This window comes from Anser anser (assembly GCF_964211835.1).
Source record: "Anser anser genome assembly, chromosome: Z".
Lineage (NCBI taxonomy): Eukaryota > Metazoa > Chordata > Aves > Anseriformes > Anatidae > Anser > Anser anser.
In genome coordinates this window covers 88,037,332-88,056,368 of record NC_139723.1, presented here as the reverse complement: position 1 = coordinate 88,056,368, position 19,037 = coordinate 88,037,332, and the positions used below count along the sequence as shown (strand labels likewise).

The 19,037-nt window shown below is 40.1% G+C and overlaps 1 protein-coding gene and 1 long non-coding RNA gene across 10 annotated transcripts in view; one reads left to right on the top strand and one right to left on the bottom strand.

Moving 5' to 3' along the window:
• Positions 1-19,037, top strand: part of LOC310889344 (alpha-protein kinase 2-like) — an 89,366-nt gene that overhangs the window by 52,075 nt on the left and 18,254 nt on the right. For 4 of the 8 annotated variants that reach the window (XM_083816677.1, XM_083816676.1, XM_083816678.1 and 1 more), the window contains one exon: positions 8,823-9,056. The exons of the other annotated variants lie outside the window; for them this stretch is intronic. The gene's annotated coding sequence lies outside the window, so the exon portion shown is untranslated. The remainder of the gene's footprint in view (positions 1-8,822; positions 9,057-19,037) is intronic. 8 annotated transcript variants of the gene reach the window in all.
• On the bottom strand, positions 187-13,118 carry LOC310889348. Of its 2 annotated transcripts, XR_014576531.1 has the most exons (3): positions 12,829-13,118; positions 4,199-4,399; positions 187-415 (listed from the first exon to the last, which is right to left on the bottom strand). It is a non-coding gene; the product is annotated as an uncharacterized lncRNA (long non-coding RNA). The 2 variants fall into 2 exon arrangements; XR_014576532.1 differs by lacking the exon at positions 12,829-13,118 and having other exon boundaries at positions 4,199-6,589.

Genomic DNA, 19,037 nt, shown 5'->3' with positions numbered 1-19,037 from the left:
ATTACAGCTGCATCGACTGCAATGAAATCCACTTTCCCAACACTGGTGTTATGATTCCTTCAGAATTCTATGATTCTGTGATTCAGATGATTCTTGTGCGTTTTACAGTGCAAATCTGGAAATGCACATAGAGTTACGTATTTCCCATGTATTATTGTGGGTTTACTTGTAAAAGGAGTCATCCTGGCAAGTAGAAAGCTTATTTATTCCACAGCACAGTAGAATGTATTGCTACAGTTCATATACTTTTCTGAATTGATGTCCGATCTACCAGTAGCTATTTAGTGTGATAATGGCGTTTGATAGATTGGACACAAACACCATTGTCACACTCCACAGCTCTCCTAGTAGATAGTTAGTTCATGGAAGAAGTAATATGCACACATGCAGACTTCAGCATGGAGACTTCAAAGATCTGCAAAACACAGAGAAAAGACCATCAGTATGCATACCTAATGTGTGGCACATCAGGGTTCTCACCAAGGAAGCGGGAGATAGGATTCAGCATTTTTGTCTCAGCTAGCTGTGGACATCTGAAAGCTAAGTAGCTTTGAATGTGCCTTTATAGGCAAAGGAAATGGACAGGCACTTTTAGAAAGTCAGCAGCGCTGTCCTAAGAGACAAATTTATGGAGAGAGGGATGAAGCATTCTCTGCAAGGACTTTCACCTTTCTCTTATTGATGGAGATAACTCAGAATAAGTGCCTGACTTCTATAGATATATGTTAGATCACAGTCATGATGCTAAAGACTATATTTGTTTTCCATATACTTTATGATAGCGTTTTAGAACCAGCTTACTTAGACAGCAAGTTGGTCTTCTCCTCCAACTGTTTCATTCAGTGCAAGTTCTTCTGTGACACTTCACATCCAACAGTGAATTAAGCGGTGTAACTAAGGTACACGATTATTGTTTCTTCTTCACGGTTGTGTTTGTTGTTTGACAAGACAGAGTACATTTCTGTGTTTAACCTGCAAGTCTAGTAACTTTTCTGCACATCCTCAGTAAGTATTAAAAAAAAAAAAAGAAAACAAAACTGTAAAAGATTCTATTCGTGAGGAGTGGTCTAAGAGCATTCAAAAAGTTACTGAGTATCACCTTATGCACAGTGATTTCTTAAACCATGGGTATTCAGTTGGATGTTATGATCACATCTGAATACTGCAAAGCAGCAGAGAAAATAGAGAAGAAGGAACCCAGAGAAGGGAGGACATTAGAATTAGAAACCAGAGCTTAGGTATCCTGTGCAGATAGAAGGTAGCTTTGTGAAAATGCAAGCCAGCTAGTGAACGTTCGTTAATAGCAATAACAAAATAAATTACTAATTGATAACAGTAATGAAGCCTACTAACTTAAAGAAAAAGGAGAACTACAGAGTGTAAGTCCTGTATTCCTCTAGAATTGTATTAAAAAAAAATCTTTCAGGGAGAGCAGAGTACATTAAATATTAATTTTCAGTTTTTCAAGAATTTGGTAAGATTTCATATGTGCTTAGTTCAGCAGTGGTTTCTTGTGGCTACAGAAAGCTTGAACTTTCTAACTCAGAAAAGAATGCTGTATGGACTGGTTAGAAGCACCCTTCTGACATGTTCCTGAGAGGGGAAGGAGTTGTCTTTTTGTGCTGGGAGAAGAGAACAGAACATATTAGTATAATGCTTTTAAAACATCCATCTAATTTTTTATGCTTAATTAAATGCATTCACATTTTTATGTATTTTATGTATTTGGGAGTATTTGCTGCCCATATATAAGAAAGCTACACCTTCTTATAGTCTTCTGGATCTGATAGCATTTTATCAATAGAAAATGTTAAGCATCATTCAATAGGTAGACTTCTCAGATCCTCAGAACTCCTCCCATGGGTTTAGCCTTTCTGTCAATCTCATTTTTTTTAATCTGTCCTAATTCACTCCCCTGATGATGTGTCATTCTCACACAGTAACAGCCTTAGCACCTCTGCTTTATTCCCAGTCTGCTGTCAGCAGTCCCATCGTACATTCCAGCTGAGAAACGAAAGGGAGAGGCATAAATCTCTATCATCAGCTGTTTGTAAAATATAAATGTTTGACAGAACTGAGGCATATCAGCTGAGTGTGGTACAGCTGTGGAGGGAAATCACAGTTCTGTACTTGTTCAGACCAAGTGGTCATTACTTTAAGTATCAGCTTTAAGGAGAGGCATTCCCTAGCTTGAATCAGGGCGTGCTGCAATTTGTGAGAAGCAGAGGTCTGTGTGCCCCAAAATAAGAGACTGTGTATGGGCAACTGCCACTAGGTCAGCTGAAGCACTGGAGGTAGAGGGAGTAGGACATGGCTCTCTGCAGGAAAAGCTCCAGCACAGAAATCTGCTCTCCAGGTGACACACAGATTGAGGGCTACTGCAGAAACAGCAGCCCTGGCTTGAGAAGGTGGAATGAACTGCAACAGAAAATGTTTAAGGATAAGGGCCTAGGGCTTCCAAATATTGATTTTTATACGTAGATCATCAGGTAGGGAAATCCAGCTCACTGTAGTCCACAGCAATCTAAAGTTACAGTGTCAGCAGAGGGGAGACACTAACTCACAAACTAGCTGACTGCCTACATATATTGAATAAAACTGAACCACCAGAATACTTTGCACAGTGTAACAAAAGTACTTTTTGCAATCCCTACCTTTTGGTGCAAGTTTATCTCTTTTATGGAAACTTTTTTGTAAATGTCATGTAGTTCAACTTGTATTGATCAGTTGGTGCAGACTCATTGGAGCTCTGAACCAGTAAAACTACTGATTTACAAGTACATGTAATCAAACCTCAGAGTAAGTGTGACTTGGCAGCCTGAGCTGAGTTCTGAGTGGCCCTTGGCTGGTAAATAGCAGAGAAATGAACTGTCACTAGCTGCTTACCATGTCAGATTGTTTTGTGTTTTGAACATGATATTACAAATGCTCTGTCATTCCCACCTTTGTCAAAGAAGCAAGCCTATAAATGCTTGGGCAGGGCTGAAACTTTTCCAAATGCTTTATATCTTTGACTGACTTTGTGTTTTGAGTCTGCATGTGCTGTGGGGAAATGCATACGCAGAGTGGTTGGGCAGATTTGCAGATCCACAGACAGGTCAGGCCACTGTGAAATCACAGCTATGAAGGAGTCACCTCCAAAAGAAGGAAAGGGTATGCAGCACATCCTGTGCATCAAAATGGCAGTGAGTTTTTTGAATTAATGACAGGACACACAGTCACATCCAGAACACATTATGTCTAGTCAGGATGTGGCTTGCTGAGGTCCAGAGACTATTTTTAATAAATGTGTCTATGCTTTAGCTGGTGATAATTAGAAATCAATGCCAAATAGACACAAGTACTATACATTGCTTTATAACTCATCATGATATTAGTGGTTTCCCCCTTTACCTTTCCCCATACACATTTTACTTAGCATTATATCTGCATGAGAGAAGAAAGGTTAACCAAGATCCTACTCTAAGTTCGCTAAGGTAAAGTTGGACGGTCACTGGCATATACAGTGTCAAGAGCTGCAGCAGGGCACTGGCAGATGTGCCTTTATGCTTTCTTGTGAAATGTTTATGTCAGTAGATAGCCAGACAATTACAAGCAGGCAGTTTTATAGTTCCACAACTACATGGAAGCTGCCAGCAATTCAACAGGAGTATTTCCATGAACAAAAGGTAATGAAAGAAAGAAATGGCCACCAGCTTTTAGTACTGCAACTCAAAACAACAGATTAGTACAGGGAGGAAACAGAAAATAATCAGCACAGAAAAAGAAAAATCTACTTTTTGCTTTTCTTCTACTAATTGTTCATATAAAGAATATTACTAGAATGTTCCAGTTGAGAAGATCATGGTGAAGAACAAAAGAATTTTTCGAGAAGTATCTGAATATGGATCACAAAAATTGTCCTTTTTATATATTCAGACTTGGAAGCATTCCTGTAACCCTGGTGAAGCCTAGGCATGCTTACAACCAACTTTATTTTTTCCTAAAGCTACCTAATCTCTTTAATAGGAAGTGCAGGCTGAGATCACTATGTACAAGACATTAAATCCTGTTAAGTTACACAAGCCACGGGCATTTGCAGACATTTTGATATGCCGAAGTGCTTATTATTCAAAACTCATTTATGCTATTTAATTTTTGTTAGTACATGTTAGCATTTCCTTTTCTTTATGTGAAGCAAGCACAGGAAAGCACTTACCATCTCACACGACTAGCAAATGATCCCATGGTGTGTCGTTAGGATGTGTCAGAACTGAAATTCTGTTGTATGACATTTTGATGACTATCACTGTATTCGGACCGTTGGAGATCTTGGTTTTCTTTTACGAGTCACAGCAGTGGTCAGCTGTTGAAAGCCTCTGTTTCCAGTGGTCACCTTTGCCTTGCCCTTTATGGGATCCTGAGGTTTTAAAGTAAACAATTCATTCTCTTTCTGATAAGACATATTAAAATATTGATCTGGGGGTGGGAGATGGCCCTCACTGCACAGAGCCAGAGTCACCTTCAGTCAAACAGATTGAAGAACAGGGGAAAAAAATCCTTGACAGCTCCATTTTCTCTCCCTTCAGAGATGACATATGTGGGTAGGGAAAAATACATTTTTTTTTTCAGCTGCCTATTCTGCTTAACCCCAAGATGAAGTGTTTACTAGGTTTTCATATTAATGGCTTACTTGTAGCAAGAGTGAATTCATCAGTTCTTTAGATCACAGCTCTAATCTTAACATTCACTGCTGGACCTTACCAATCTATTTATTTATTTATTTTGATTTACTGCCTTTTTGTGCAGGAATTTTCGTAACTCTGCAAGAGTCCATTACATTTTTAATTAGTGTCATTTTCCAACTCACCTATGAGATTGGGGAAAAGTCTGACTTCAGTTAAGCCTATCTGAACACTAATGGCAAAAATGCTGCCTAATCATAGTGTAGTTCCAGTCTCAGATACACTAATAACATAATAATGGCAGCAGACATGAATAAAAGAGAAAGGTGCGTAACTGTGCTTTTTGTGCAATAAAGGAGCTATATTTAGAGCAGTCATATCACTGCATTTATAGTGCAATAATAGGTTTTTTTTTGCCTTTTGAAAAACTGCAGAATCATTATTAGGGATATAATGACACATTTTTCTAAACATAGTTGTAAAAGCAACGTCACTGTGCCATTTCCAGTTTTGTTAAAGATTTTAATTAACACAAAGCACAAATGATTAATGCTAACAGGTGCCATTTAGTAGGGAAGTGGAGAATGAAATGAGACAGGAAAGGAAAAAGGCACATGCCTGAGTGTTGGCTTTAATACTCTGTGCTGTATGATAGAGTATTGAAGAAAGTTACTGAAATTAAGAATTTTGTAAGAACACAATCCTAGTCACTTACTTGTAGGTTAAAAGCACCTGTAGTCTGTGCTGCTTAACTTCAGGTGTTCTATGAGAAAGGAAAACCATGGCTACCTGCCAAGCTCAGCTGGCTGTGCAGCTACTTGCATGCACTGATATCATCTCATTTTTTATCCTTAAAAAGACATGAACTTGAAGTCCCTGTGATTAGAGCTTTTTGATGGTACTCTCAGCCTTTGTGTTACCTTCTGCCTTTGGCCTGTTCAGGAAACGTGGTGATGCAGGGACTGCTTTTCATTTGGTGCTGATAGTGCTTGTTTTCAGTGAGAAGTGTCTCAGCTGGGACATGTACGTGCACACAGCATAAAGAAGATGGAATTAATAGTAGAAGCAGCAGCATTAGTAGTAGGTCATAGTCTGCTTATAGTACTAGAACAAGTCTAGGGAAAAAACTTACTGAAAAATTACCTGTACAATTATACCAGAGTTCTGGGTGCAAACAACACGTGCTGTTCTGAAAATATGGAGGTACATCTACAGCAGGTATCTGGCAATAAACTTATTAATAAAAAGAGGACAAAGCATCTCAAAAATAAAAAAAATCATCCTGATCTTCAAAAATAATGGAGAAAAACTAAAATGCGCTACGTTTCTGTGCACAAAAGAAACACCACTTACTCAGTGTTTTGGGGGATATGTTTCTGAATAAAAGCTCTTTTCTTCAAAATGGCAATCTGCAGTTGTAAATGAAATACATGTGAAGCCACAGGTGAGAGTCTGAAACAGCATTGCAACATTCATTACTGTTGCAGACTGGTTTTGGTCCAATTCTGTGAAATTAAATGCCAAATTATTTGGAAATTCTGGAAAAAAAAGAAAAAAAAAGAACTGGTTTGTTTAAATGTCAGTACAGGTGACACAAGGACAAATAATGCAATACCCACTGCACATTCATCCAAGAGGCAAATTCTTCTCTTGAAAAAACGTACGTATGACCCCAAGCAAAATTATCTAACTTTGAAGTTCTAACTAACTTTGAAGTTGGCACTGCTCAGAGCAGAGGAGTGCTCCCTGTGACCTCCAAAGGTCCTTTCCAACCTAAAGAATTCTGTGATTGTCTGACTCCATTTTATGTGCACTGCTCCTGTTAACTAAGGTGTACAAACACTGAAATTTGGCCCATGGAAGAGTTCTTTCCTATCATTTTTCTTATATGTAACATGGAGGATATAAAGTGTGAAATAGATATCTGAGGAATGAAGCATTTTCTGTGTGGAAAGAATGAATGAACAACTGCAAAATTGTGGGAATGATAATTTACCACAGAAGTAAAAACAGGACTTTCCATTCTGGGAAGTTTTTCACAATGGGATGAAGGAGATGGGCAACTGGACCCTCAGTTGAGATTCTGGTCTGAAAAATGTGATTCTGTAAGATGTAGAGATTTAAAGGGAAATTACTGAGGCACCAGTCCAAGGAGACTCCCATCCTGCAGTCCTGTGAAATAGACATTTAAACACTTTCTTTTACTTCGTTTACTTAGATTACCAGCCTCAGAACTTAACTGTTGTACTAATGGCCATTCACATATGAGAACTTGAGCTATACCTTTATGGCTTTACTCAGCCTCTATCTTTAATGAGCTTACAGTGAATGCTTTTAGAATTAAACTGATCTGGGGTTGGCTGTTTTATCTATGGAAAATTTTACAATCCCCCAGCTGTGGGCTTTCAGACTAATCTTGGTCAAAGTTTTAGGCCACATTTTATGGAAAAAACTGACACGTATCTAATGATGTATATGAATTTGTCCCTTTGCTATGACATAGTAATTTCTGTAAAGCTATGCTGATTTTTGTCAGTTTAGGGTATGACAATTACATTTGTGAGAGGAAATTGCTACAGGAATTACTGGGCTGGAAGTGGGCAAAATTAGTATTTGTTTGTCTTTTTATTACAAATTCCTACAATATTCCAGAGGCAACAACCTTCATGAATATTAAAGGAAGCACATTTTCCTGGCACTAATACTACAATATAATAGGCAAAGGTAAGGTGTATATAGCACTAGGACAACTTAGATCACAGCAGTGAAAATTTTGTGACCCTTGTTAGTCAACGGCTAGGGGTTAAAGATTACCTATGCTGGTCATTCTGACTACTAGATAGGGAAAGATTAACTTAAAGCATTATGAAGTAGAGCAAAGGTATTTAACCTGGAAAACATGATCTCTCCTGATTACTTCTGGGGCTCAGTAAACGAAATTGATTTGAGTTTCCCAATCATCAAACTCATTACATCAGTTCTAGATCATCCTGGCATTCCTCACAACAGTTCGCCATCTGACAGATCAGACACAAAGAATTCAGGTTGAGGATTATCTTCAGATTAAATAAAATGGTACAAAGTCCAACTAACAATGTGCCATCCATGAAATTTATGTGTTCCCCCAGCAAAACAGCTGTGGATAGAATTTAAGTAATTTGTTGTAAGCAGATGGATAACACAGGAAACCTGTGTTCATTTACCTAACCCTAGGGGCAACTCCTCACCCACCAAGAAGACTACTCCCTCAGAAAACATTGTTACTTTCTCCTTAGCTTTAAGTCTTTTGCTGAGGTCAGCGATACTGCTTCCACTAGTTTGAGAAATTGATTACCAATCAATTAATTACCAATCAGACAATCAGATATTATCAGAGACACAGAACTTCATTTTTCCTGCCAACCACTTCTGCAACCTACGCATTTCAGGCAAAGCATTAGCCCTATAAATCATGAATCACAGCAGATCAAATTATTTAGTAATGGATGTTTACAAAGAATGTGAGATAAGTTTTTTGTAACCTCTCTTCCTTCCTAGATGCTACCAGGAGGTCTGTAGACCTCCCCCTCTACATACAGCCAGCTGTAAGCACTGAGTGGTAATGGCTCTACAATTGCCATGCCCCTACATTGTTCAAACTGTTACTCTGAATTTGAGTCAGTGAGTATCAGTTCACTATGCTGCTGTATGATTTATTTTGGTCTGCCAGTTATTAAACACATAAAACTTAGTAGAACAAGTGGCTCTGTGATCAGAGAGATTTGTACCAACACTTCTCTCTTGCCACAATTTCAACTCTTCCCGTACTGTGGTAGATACTGACGTGTTACACACATGGGGTGCAGAAAGCGTGATCTTTGAACAGTAGGCATGGGCTAATCATTTCAAGACTAGAGCTCTAAATCATTTTGGAGTCTGAACCCCAGTAGTGTTATTATCTTCAGAATTTGCCATGATAAGTCAAATCTTTGCTCAGTAGTGGCCAATGCCACCTACCTCAGAAAAGAGAAGAAAACAAAACAAAACAAGTTAGCACTTGTTCCACAGAGGAAAAGGCCTTAACATCTTACTAACTTTTGCTCATGTGTGTTCAGTGTCAGTGTATCTGTGTGATACTTTTACACCCAGCAGAGAAATGATTCAGAATTTTACCTGCAGGCTTTACCCCCCACTCTCACGCCTGAGAGGGAAAATAGCGTGGGTGGGACCCTCGGAGGCAGCAGAACCTTCCGGAAGGCGCCCTCCCGCCACAGGGCCTGCGGCTGGAGGGAGGTCAGCGGCTGCGGTCTGCAGGGAGGAGATGCACGTTTTCTCCCTATGTTTTCTGCTCCCTTCGGAGCCATCTCACTGCAGCTGTCTTTGGCCTGCTTGGACCTGCTTGCAGAGGACATGGTGAGTGTCGGTGGCCTGCGAGGCAGAGGTCTGTAGCCTCGTGGGGCTGTGGCCTGCCGGCCCGGCCAGCTGAACCCAGAATGTCCCTTTCTGGAAGGATAGGTCTGACCACCCATGGGAGGGAAAAGCAACCCACGGGTGAATTCAGCTACGGTTGTCTGCACCAGAGCAGGTAATGAAAATGTTGTAGAGAGTAGGAGTAGGCTGGAAAGGGTGCCTGGCACCTTTTGCTTGCTATAATCGGTTCTGATTAATCATTGCTTTAACTTTTCTGTGTGTGGTGGAGTTAATTCTGGATATGGGTAGTCACAATGTGCTTTGCCTCTGTCTCCCACTGTACTTCAGGTGAAGCATTTCAGGTAGTACAGCTCAGCATAGGCTTTGGCATGCTTTTTATTATTTTTGTCTTTTGATAAAATTGTAGACTCAGAAATTGGTTGAAAAATCATGACACTGTTTTCATAATTCTGTGTTGAAAATTTAATCCATCCTTCTGCTACCAGTTTGAACTTGTTCTGGACAAATTGTGACTGGAAAAAGAACTCCCTAGAATTGACCTATATACCAGGAGTGCATTGAGCCAAGAAGTAGCTAAGTTAAGGGTACTTAAATGGAGCTTAGCAGGGCTTTTTCCCCTCTTCGTTATTCCTCTACATCTGTTATAAGAAGCAACAATAATGTGGCCGTAATATCAGTGTTTTGGAGACAAAAAGCGGGGACAAAATCAAAAAATGTTAGTTGTTATCTCATATGACATTGTAGACGTTTCACTTGCCAAATGTAATCTTTACATAGATCTCACGTTTAGTCTTCTCAGGTAGTAGTGTTCCTGAGTTGACTAACTCACTGTCCTAAGCAGCACGAAGTTGAATTTCATGTGGCTGTTCTAGTCCTGGATGCCATAGCTCTGCTGAACTGAGATACTTGTCACAAAACCTTGATTTCAAGGCCACAGAAAAAGAATCTGCTGTTTCTTTTTCTAGTCTGTCTGAGTAGTCATGTTTCTGTCAACAAAGAGTGTGTGTAGGGGAAGGGTATAGGCATCTTGAGCACAGCTGTCCCTATTTGCTCAGATTAATGCAGGTGGCTAGAGTCAGGCATCATAATTTCTCTTTATGTGTTGAAGGACATTTCTACAGGGAAAAGAGAACAAGGACTAAAGCAGGGAGAAAAAGCAGCTGCTTCTGTGAAAAGAGATCTTTCTCTCTTTCAAACAGAAAATATTGATATATTGGTAACTGGAGAATGCTATGGAAGGGATATTGTTTCAGGAAGCAGAAGCTGGTTTTCAGTTTGAAGCCTGAATGGCGTCCTTTAACTTGGCCAGTGAGATCTATGCAGTTTGCGTGTTGCGGATAACTTTGCACATAGAAACAACAGGTGAGTAAAACATGGATCTTGAGCTCAAATTTTAATGAAGTGTTAGCAATTCTGGGCAACTTTGAGAACTGCAACATCAATTAACAAAAACATTGGAAGAGGAATTGTTAATGTTCTGGCTGCAGAAGCAGGCTTTAGGAGTTATACTATTGTTGAGACAAAGAGAAGATGAGTAATTCTTCAGTAAAAGCGGGTGCGATGGTGGCTCGGGAACCGTTCTAGAGACTTTTGAATCCTTGGATTCAAAGCGGATAGGTCTTCAGAACAGTCTCTGTTAAATTGTAGAAGCTTACCTATGCACTGGGTATTAAATTTACTGGATAGTAATGGCACTAGAATTATTGCAACTGCTCATCTGGACTGACTTGGCTGGAGTAAGTTTCCAATTGACAATTAATGACAATTAAAGCAGGAAAGTTTTGGTCTTACACCTGTGGGTGTAATGTGGTCACTCTGAGGTGTTAATATTCAGCAATTAAAACTGCAGGAGTTATTGTTCCCTTGGCATATATCAGATTTTACTTTTTTTTTTTTTTAATGGAATGCGTATCTGTAGATGGTAGAAAATCAGCTGGATTTGAAGTAAATCACCAGTAAACTTATGTCTGCCCTGCCTCCCCCAGTCTCTATGCCTGGGAATTGACCTAAAATTTCTGAGGGTGGAAAAATAAGGAGGTTTGTGGTTAACAGAATGAGAGGTGATCTTATGTTCAGATGGCCTGGGTAGGTGTGATAACCTGGGTCTATGCCGCATGTGCGGTTTCTGTGTTGTGTATTGGAGGAAGGTTTTCTGGGCAAGACTGTTCAGGACAGAGTAACACAAACTTTTTCATATCGGCTCCTGGAAATCTCTGCATTTGCAGTCTACTAACTGAGCAGTGTGGCACAGAGTTCCCAAAAACACTTGTCTGAGGTGTAATTCCAAAATCAATGTTGATCAATGAGGCTTAGGTATTCATGTCGCAGCAATGTGTTGGGTAAAGTGCTTGAATTCCAAAAGTGAAGCTACATCATTTCCAAAGACATATATGAATGAAATGCTGGAAAACTTTCTTAGGGGAAACTGATCTGTCCCAGGTTTAGCAAGGGCAGATTCCACCGGTATCAGGTTCCCAAGAAATGATGACTCTTTCCTACCCCATAGACCATGCTTAAATAATGTTCGCCTCAGGGGCTTGTTACCCTGCAACAGATGGTAGCACACGTAAATGCGTTTTGGTATCTTACAGAAATCTGGTGTAGCATACCATAACTTTGGAGTCTAAGAAACAACCTTTTTAAAAGTTGTTTTTTAATATTGAACGTTAACAGGCATGCTTTTGATGGTGTTTGAGAACATCCTATCCTGTACCTTGCCAGGAAATGTTTGCCTTGAAAAAGGAAACATACAGTATTGTGGTCCTTCCTTGTGTATATTCATATACTCTGTTGGCCTGTGTGCAAATGTAGGCTTGTTTTTGAGAGGAAGAACTCAGTGTAAAATGGGAAGAGTTATACAGCATTGTGCTCAGAATGCATTTAAAAGGCAAATGAATTTGAAACATCTTCATTTTTTCTGTGCTTCTCTCCTTACTATTTCATTGCTTTGGTATTACTGTTAGAAAAGGAAATGAATTTGACCAGCAAATTAGTTCCTAAAACCCCAATGTGGGGGAGTGGGGAGGAAAATTTCAAGTTCAGTTTGCAACAGATGGCTAGTTGAAATATTTATATCTTGAAACAAAAATATTTTTATTTGGAAATGCAACTGAGATGTTTCAGTAATTTTTTTTGAAACAGGATTAGCCTGTAATATTGCATATAGGGACTATACTTCATAGCCCCCATAATGCAATATGACATTCCCCTTTTGGAGAATCACTGATAACTTGTTGTTTCTCAGAAAAAAACACACATATCTAAGCTACAATTTTTTTTAAGTCATGCAAACTTATTGAAATATATGTTTAGTCTCAGAGGAGTTGTCTGGAGCTGAAGAAGTTTGAATTTTCTGGCCTTTATTTTTAAAAGCTTAAAGTTTCTACTGGCAATAAAATAAAACATCACTTTCCACGTTCGTTGTTTTTCTGTTGTATTGGAAATCAATTCAACATGTTCAATTGCTGTTTCGGTAATATAAGTAGATTAAACTCTTTTCCTATGTAGAAGATAGGCTTGAGTTTATATAAAGACCAAGTAAAAATTAGTTATTTTCTTGCTGAAGTGAAGGGTCTTAAACTATGCAATTTGTAGTCATTTCAACACTTTCCTTTCTTGGCTTATTCAGGGATTCAGAAATTATATATATATATATATAGTGTATATATATAATTTTTTTTAACCTGTAAGCAGAATATATTCTTAACTTTTTATTTGCAGGATGAATTCTGTATGAAATGAAATTGCAACTCACCTGGTGTTCCTAGAATACTCTTCAAAACCTGTTTTTCTTCTGAGGAAATTTATTATGACTGGAAGAAAACAAAACAAAACAAAAAAACCCACCACATATGCAAAGCTTAGTCTTTATCCCCAGTGGAGAGTGGGTTATTTTCTCCTGACTTTAGCTGATGTTTTTCCAGCTTACTTTCAAACCATATCCTACTGCAGCTATCTTTGAAACTGCGTGCTGAGTATGGCAGTGTACAAAGGTGGCATTTGTATCCACTCTGCCAAAACGACAGGCTCTATGTGCTGCTCTGGGGTCAGAATAGACCCTTTCTGTGGAGTTTGTTAAAGATTACTCAGTCTGAAATGTATCAAGAGCAAGTCTTCTCTTTGATTTGATCGTTACTGTGGGTATTATTTCTCCAGGACTTGTCAGCTCTGGTCTGCTGTTTACGCTTGTGATAGGACTTAATTTTTCATGGTGGCATTTGGCAATGTCTGTTTGCTAGAAAAATTATTGCAGCTTCAACACCTGCGAGTAGTTTCAGTCGCTAGGAGTGTGCTCTCCTGTTACAGCTGTTAGGCTGCTCAGTTTTGTGAGCACAGTGCTGTTCCTGGAGTGAAAGAGCTTGTAACTGCAGTGCTCCGACTCTCTCGGCAGACTGACAGCATGCTAAATTGAGGTATGCTTTACTAAGACACGGTCACTGATGCAGGGAGAAACATGTATTTTAATGTCGTGAAATATGCCTTCTGGTGGGGAAAATGTGCATGCGTTTCCAGTGTCACTGGTGAATTAAGCTACGATATTCTTATTGATAGCTTATTTGAGCCATTTCACGTACATGAACTTGAGAACGTTAAATATTAATCATTCTTATCAGCCCTCTGTAAGCAGTAAGTCAGAGCCCTGTTTTAACTTCAGGTAAATGAACAAACGAACTGGGGCGAATCGTGAAACTAAGTGATATATGTAGCAAGATTCAGTTTGTTTCACAACTCCTAAATGCTGGTGGAACATAAAGTTCCATTTTAATTTAGGATTGGTGAGTAACTCAGCCAGACACAAGTAAAAGGTGTGTGCGCAAGCTACGTTGATTGTGTATTATAATATATATTAAGTGAAAGTAAGGGAAAAAATGGGATGGATTGTGTGTTAATGTGATCTCGAGAATACAAGCTGTGTCCAGAACTGCACTGAAAAATCTGAGCAGGATTAGTTATCTGTCTTCTAACTGTGTCCGATTTCTTCCTAAAGAAGCAATGAGAAAATAACCTTGCCCTATCAGCTTATAAGACTACTGAAGAGTAGCTGCAACAGTAAGATCCTAAGATCTTGGTTTAATTCAGGTAGCGAGGGATGACAGGAGGTCTTTGGTAACCTCCTGCTCAAAGCAGGGTTAGCTGTAGGGTCAGACTAAGCTGGTCAGGGCTTTGTCCAGTTGGGTCTTGAAATCCTCCCCAGGTAGAGACTGCACAACTCAGCTTGACCAGATGCGATCTGGTGGATCAGCTGTGCAAGTTCCAGGTACCGAGCAAGGTAACAGCAGCTGAAACAGCTGCTCTTTGGCCTGAAGCTTCCCACGGGAAATCTGTGACACAGCTGCCTGTTTTTGGACCTACACACAGAATATAAGTTTTTTCTTTCAAATGTTTGTATGCCAAAACATTTCAGAGGTGCTGCGTTGTTGGAACAGCAACCTACTGAAATCAGGGGAGCTTCCTACGGAGTGGGGCAGGTGCAGAGAGCTCTCTTCTGGAAGTCTGCAGGAAGTCACGGCCGGTGGCTGAAGGGGCTGGGTGAGCAGCACGTGCGCGTGCTCTTCCACAGGCCTATCGCTTTGGGGCCGGCAGCACTGGCCGATGCGTTCTCACTCGGAGGGTGGTGAGGCACTGGAACAGGCTGCCCAGGGAGGTTTGGATGCCCCATCCCTGGAGGCATTCAAGGCCAGGCTGGATGGGGCTCTGGGCAGCCTGCTCTAGTGGTTGGCAACCCTGCCCAGAGCAGGGGGGTTGAAACTAGGTGATCTTTAAGGTCCTTTTCAACCCAGGCCATGCTATGATTCTGCTGCTTGCTGATTGAATGGAAACAACATCTGAAGCGCTGCATGGAACAGTGAAAATGAGAGTTTCTTCCATATGGATTTTATAGTTCCAGTAAAAGACAAACAAGAACTTGATGAGGGAGCACAAGGAAACAGTGGGAGCTTCATTCTTTAAATTTGCTAGTAGCTAATCTGCCCTAGTATGTTGTGGGGTTTTAGTGTTTTGTTTTTTTCTTTTTTCCTTCTCTCTGTGTGTGGTTGTTGGTGGTGGCTTTTTTGTTTGCTTGTTTTTGGGGCAGCTCATGCTGCTGGATCGGGGACCTGTGCGGGGAGCTGCAGGCAGTCGACGTGGCCTCGGTTGTGACAGGCACTGGTGAACGTTCGGGGGAAAGCCCTGGGGTAGCGCTTCTGGCAGAGTTCCTGCTGGCTGCCGTGGGGCCAGAATTTCACCCGCTGCATAGAATCACAGGTTTGGGCTGGAAGGGACCTTCAAGAAGAGGAGGGCAGGGATGCTTCCCACCAGACCAGGTGGCTCGAAGCCTGTCTGAACAGTTCCAGGGATGGGACACCTGTTCTGCCACAATTTTCTGCCACAACAGACAGTTATTTTATGGTTTAAAGGATTTTACTGGGAAGTGTGAAGGTGAGAGACTCTCTCTGTTAGAAGGAGCATGTGGTTACAGTATCTATTGGTGTCCACAGGTTCCTGGGAACTGCCTGAAGCACCTCAATCCCACACAGAGAGGTTTTTTCAAATACAGTTTTTCCTGAAGCACATCATTTGGCAAAATACTTTGGCTCAAGTGGAAATTTCAAACCTAAACAAGTTTCCACTTCATTTCTAACTGCATTTTTATTTAATTCTTGAAAGCTGACATGAACGTTGTGATTTGAATTAAAATGAAAAATGTTGCTTTTCAAGTGTTATTTAGAAGTACTATGCTTTTGTTTTTATTTCATTGGCATGAAGGTGTGTTTTTGTTTAAGTCCAGCTTTCGGATATGGTTGTGAACACGAGGGGAACAGAGAATATTGAGCACAGACCAGTGAAAGGTGCTATGTTTTGTTTGAGTTCTCTAGTCCAGCACCTATTGATAGAACGCTAATTGGAAAGGATGAGTATTGGATTATGTCCTTAGTTTTTAATGAAAATTGGTATTTCTGTTTCTTTATTTCAGCTATTTTTAAGAACAAATTTTTCCATGTGTTTCATACATAACCCTTATAACAAGTTCATTTGGTTGGCCTATTAAAACCAGTGATGTGACAATTCAGATTTCAAGACTTGAGGGTGGGCGTTGGTTTATTTATTTTTTATTTATAATCTTGCTAGCTATAGCTCTGGAGAAATCATCACTTGGGTGATGGTGCCCTAACTCAGGTTAGAGCAAAAGATTATCAGAGAAACATAGATTTGCTGATTCTTTCTTTCACAACCTAATAACCTGATTCTTCTCTTTTGTTACATAAACACCATTGTATGCTTTATGAATGCTCAGAATACTTGGAGATAAAATATTCTCATCTTTCACTTGATCTACTTCAAATCTATGAGTCTTGGTGCCTGACTTGCTGATTATTGAGCTAAACTTTTTTTTTTGGTGGTGTTGTTGTTTATTAATAGCTTTTGGGAACACAAAAGAGATGTAAATTGCATTGAAATGGTTTCTGAGCAATATACTTATAGGCAAGAGTGTTTCTTTAGCCATAACAGCTGCTTAGTACTTGCTGTCCCCACCTCAGTTGCTGTAATAAGCTGAAACCTCGAAGTGGGATGATACACATGGAAGTCAAGGTAGCCCCGTGTCTGCTTGAACTTCTGCTGAGAGATTGCCCTTGTCCAGGTATGTTAAGTGTGTAAGAAACGCCAGCATATTAAGAATCCATTTTCTGGGTATTGTATTCTTGCACATGCCAAGCAGCACCTGATTTCATGATTATCCCAACAAAGCTGGTGGGGTTCCTGAGGATCTTTTAGTGGAAAAATCAGAGCTGTGATTTTGGATTTCATTGATCGTGCTGATTACTTACTTGTTTCTAGTCAATCTAAAACTGTAACAGCGGGGGGAAGGCGATCCACTTTGCTTTTAGGAACGTGTGTACCTAGTCTGAGATGTCTGACAGTATAATAAATTGCAGAAGTTTGGCGGTGAGGGATAAACTGATGCTGGGAAGGAGTTGGAATGCTTTCTGCTCTTGTAAAGAAAAAAACCATGCAACTCAAATCTAAAGGATGCCCTGGCACATACGGAAGGGAAACTTGCTTGATACATTTTTTTTTTTTTTGATTTGCAAGACGTTTAACAAACTTTTAGAAAACTGAGGCTGACATGAGACGAAGGGGAAAGTCTTCATATAACAAAATGTCAACCTATCGGAGAGGAAACAAAATGGGGAGTGGAGACAGTTGTTGTCAGTTCAGTCTCTGGAGTTCCTCAAAGGTACACAGGAAGCTTTCAGTAGATTCTAGGATATCATTGCAGGATGCAACAGGATTTTACTGATTCCCGGTTTGAGGTTCTTGGGTGTTTTTAGCCTCACCAATAGAAATCAGTAACCAGGACAAACAAGCTACTCAGCGGATGACCAGGTGGGCTGACTGACTGGTCATTGGACTCCTGTCCTTCACTGTATGGACAGATTGGCTCAAACAAAGATATTTAAACAGATGCCTATGGCACAGATAAGAGGTGGTATGGATATATGTGTGCGTATATGCACTGGCCTTAGAAGGAAAAAAAAAAAAAAGGCATTTTTTTCTTACCGAGCATCCGACATGAAAACATGACGACAGTTACTTTAGCAGAATAATTTGAAGTTTCTGTGACAGCCAAATGAGTCTTAGTTTTCTCTGTTAAATGTCACTCATGCTGATGTTGTTGCTAGATATTGTTTGTCACTCATGCTGATGTTGTTGCTAGATATTGTTAAGATTTAAAGTGCTCTGGATTTTCTAAGGTAACTCTCATTTGTGCTTGCAGTAGGCATAAAGACCTCTGACTTGCTCTGAATACTGTATTTGCTTTCCTTCTAAGTGCAGCTTGATGTGAACTGCTGCTTATTCTAGCAATCCTGCTAGTTCTTTTTTTTTTTTTTTTTTTAAGGCTCCTTATGTAGCCTCATTTCTTTTTCTGGGAGACAGATGTGTGGATCTGTACCAGAAACACTTGTGTATGAGTCGCTGTAGATTGAACTAGCACTGGATACAAAATGTAAGAAACTGTCACTTCCTCAACTGCAGTGAATATATCACAAATACCCTCTGAAGTGCTCTTAATTGCTTCCACATATTCTTTTTCTTTCCAGTGAGGTTAGATGTTTGTGATAGACTTTGTCTTGGTACTGTGAACAAAGGGGGCAGGAGCAGGCATGCAGTGTCTTCAGACTTCCGACGTGGGCTAAAAGAAGCTCAGGAGTGGTTGTGGCGCTGTTTCTTCATCTCTTCCTTTTCTTGTAGAGCCAAGTGAGAGCTGTGTAAGTGTAAGGTAATATTAAGAAAACGCATTTTTGGAATGAAGTTGGAGGGAATGTTCCCATCAGTATTGCTCAGAGCAAAGTCTGGCTCTGTGCTTACAACTGCAGGGGATGGAAAGTCAAGTTTTTATCACCAGAAGTACGAAAATACTAAGCTACGTTTGCTGATGCTGTTGGAAGACTGTTTTTGCCACATAACAAATTTTCTCTTTCTGGGGTTCTTATCAGTTGTTCTTTATGCCAGTACACTGCCAAGCTGTAGCTAGCAGCAGCTACTGCACAGCACCTCTGCGCCTCTTGTAGTGCATGTTCTGGTGCAGTGGAACTGCCTGCATAGAGATTGAAAATGCAAGAGAGCACTTGTCAAATCCAGGTCTCTGAGGAACGCTTTGATTTGTGTTAGGCCACTTCCCTGTAATGGTGCAGTACCTGCCTCTTTCATGGACTAATCCTCACCAAATACTGGGTGACTGGCAAACTCTTCTCGTTGCTCTTTAGGGATGGTACAGTTGTTACAGATCAAAGGCAGAAAGGAGCAAAAGGAAGATGTTTCCCAACTCACCGTCAAGTAGTCAAGTCTGTTATAAAAGAGGAAAAAAAACTTTATTTAGGCTGCATGCATTTTTTTTAAACGTAGAGGCACAGTTGAGAAATACAGTCTGAGATGTGTATGTTGTAACAAGTCGTTGAGATAACGAAATGTTACCGTGATTTC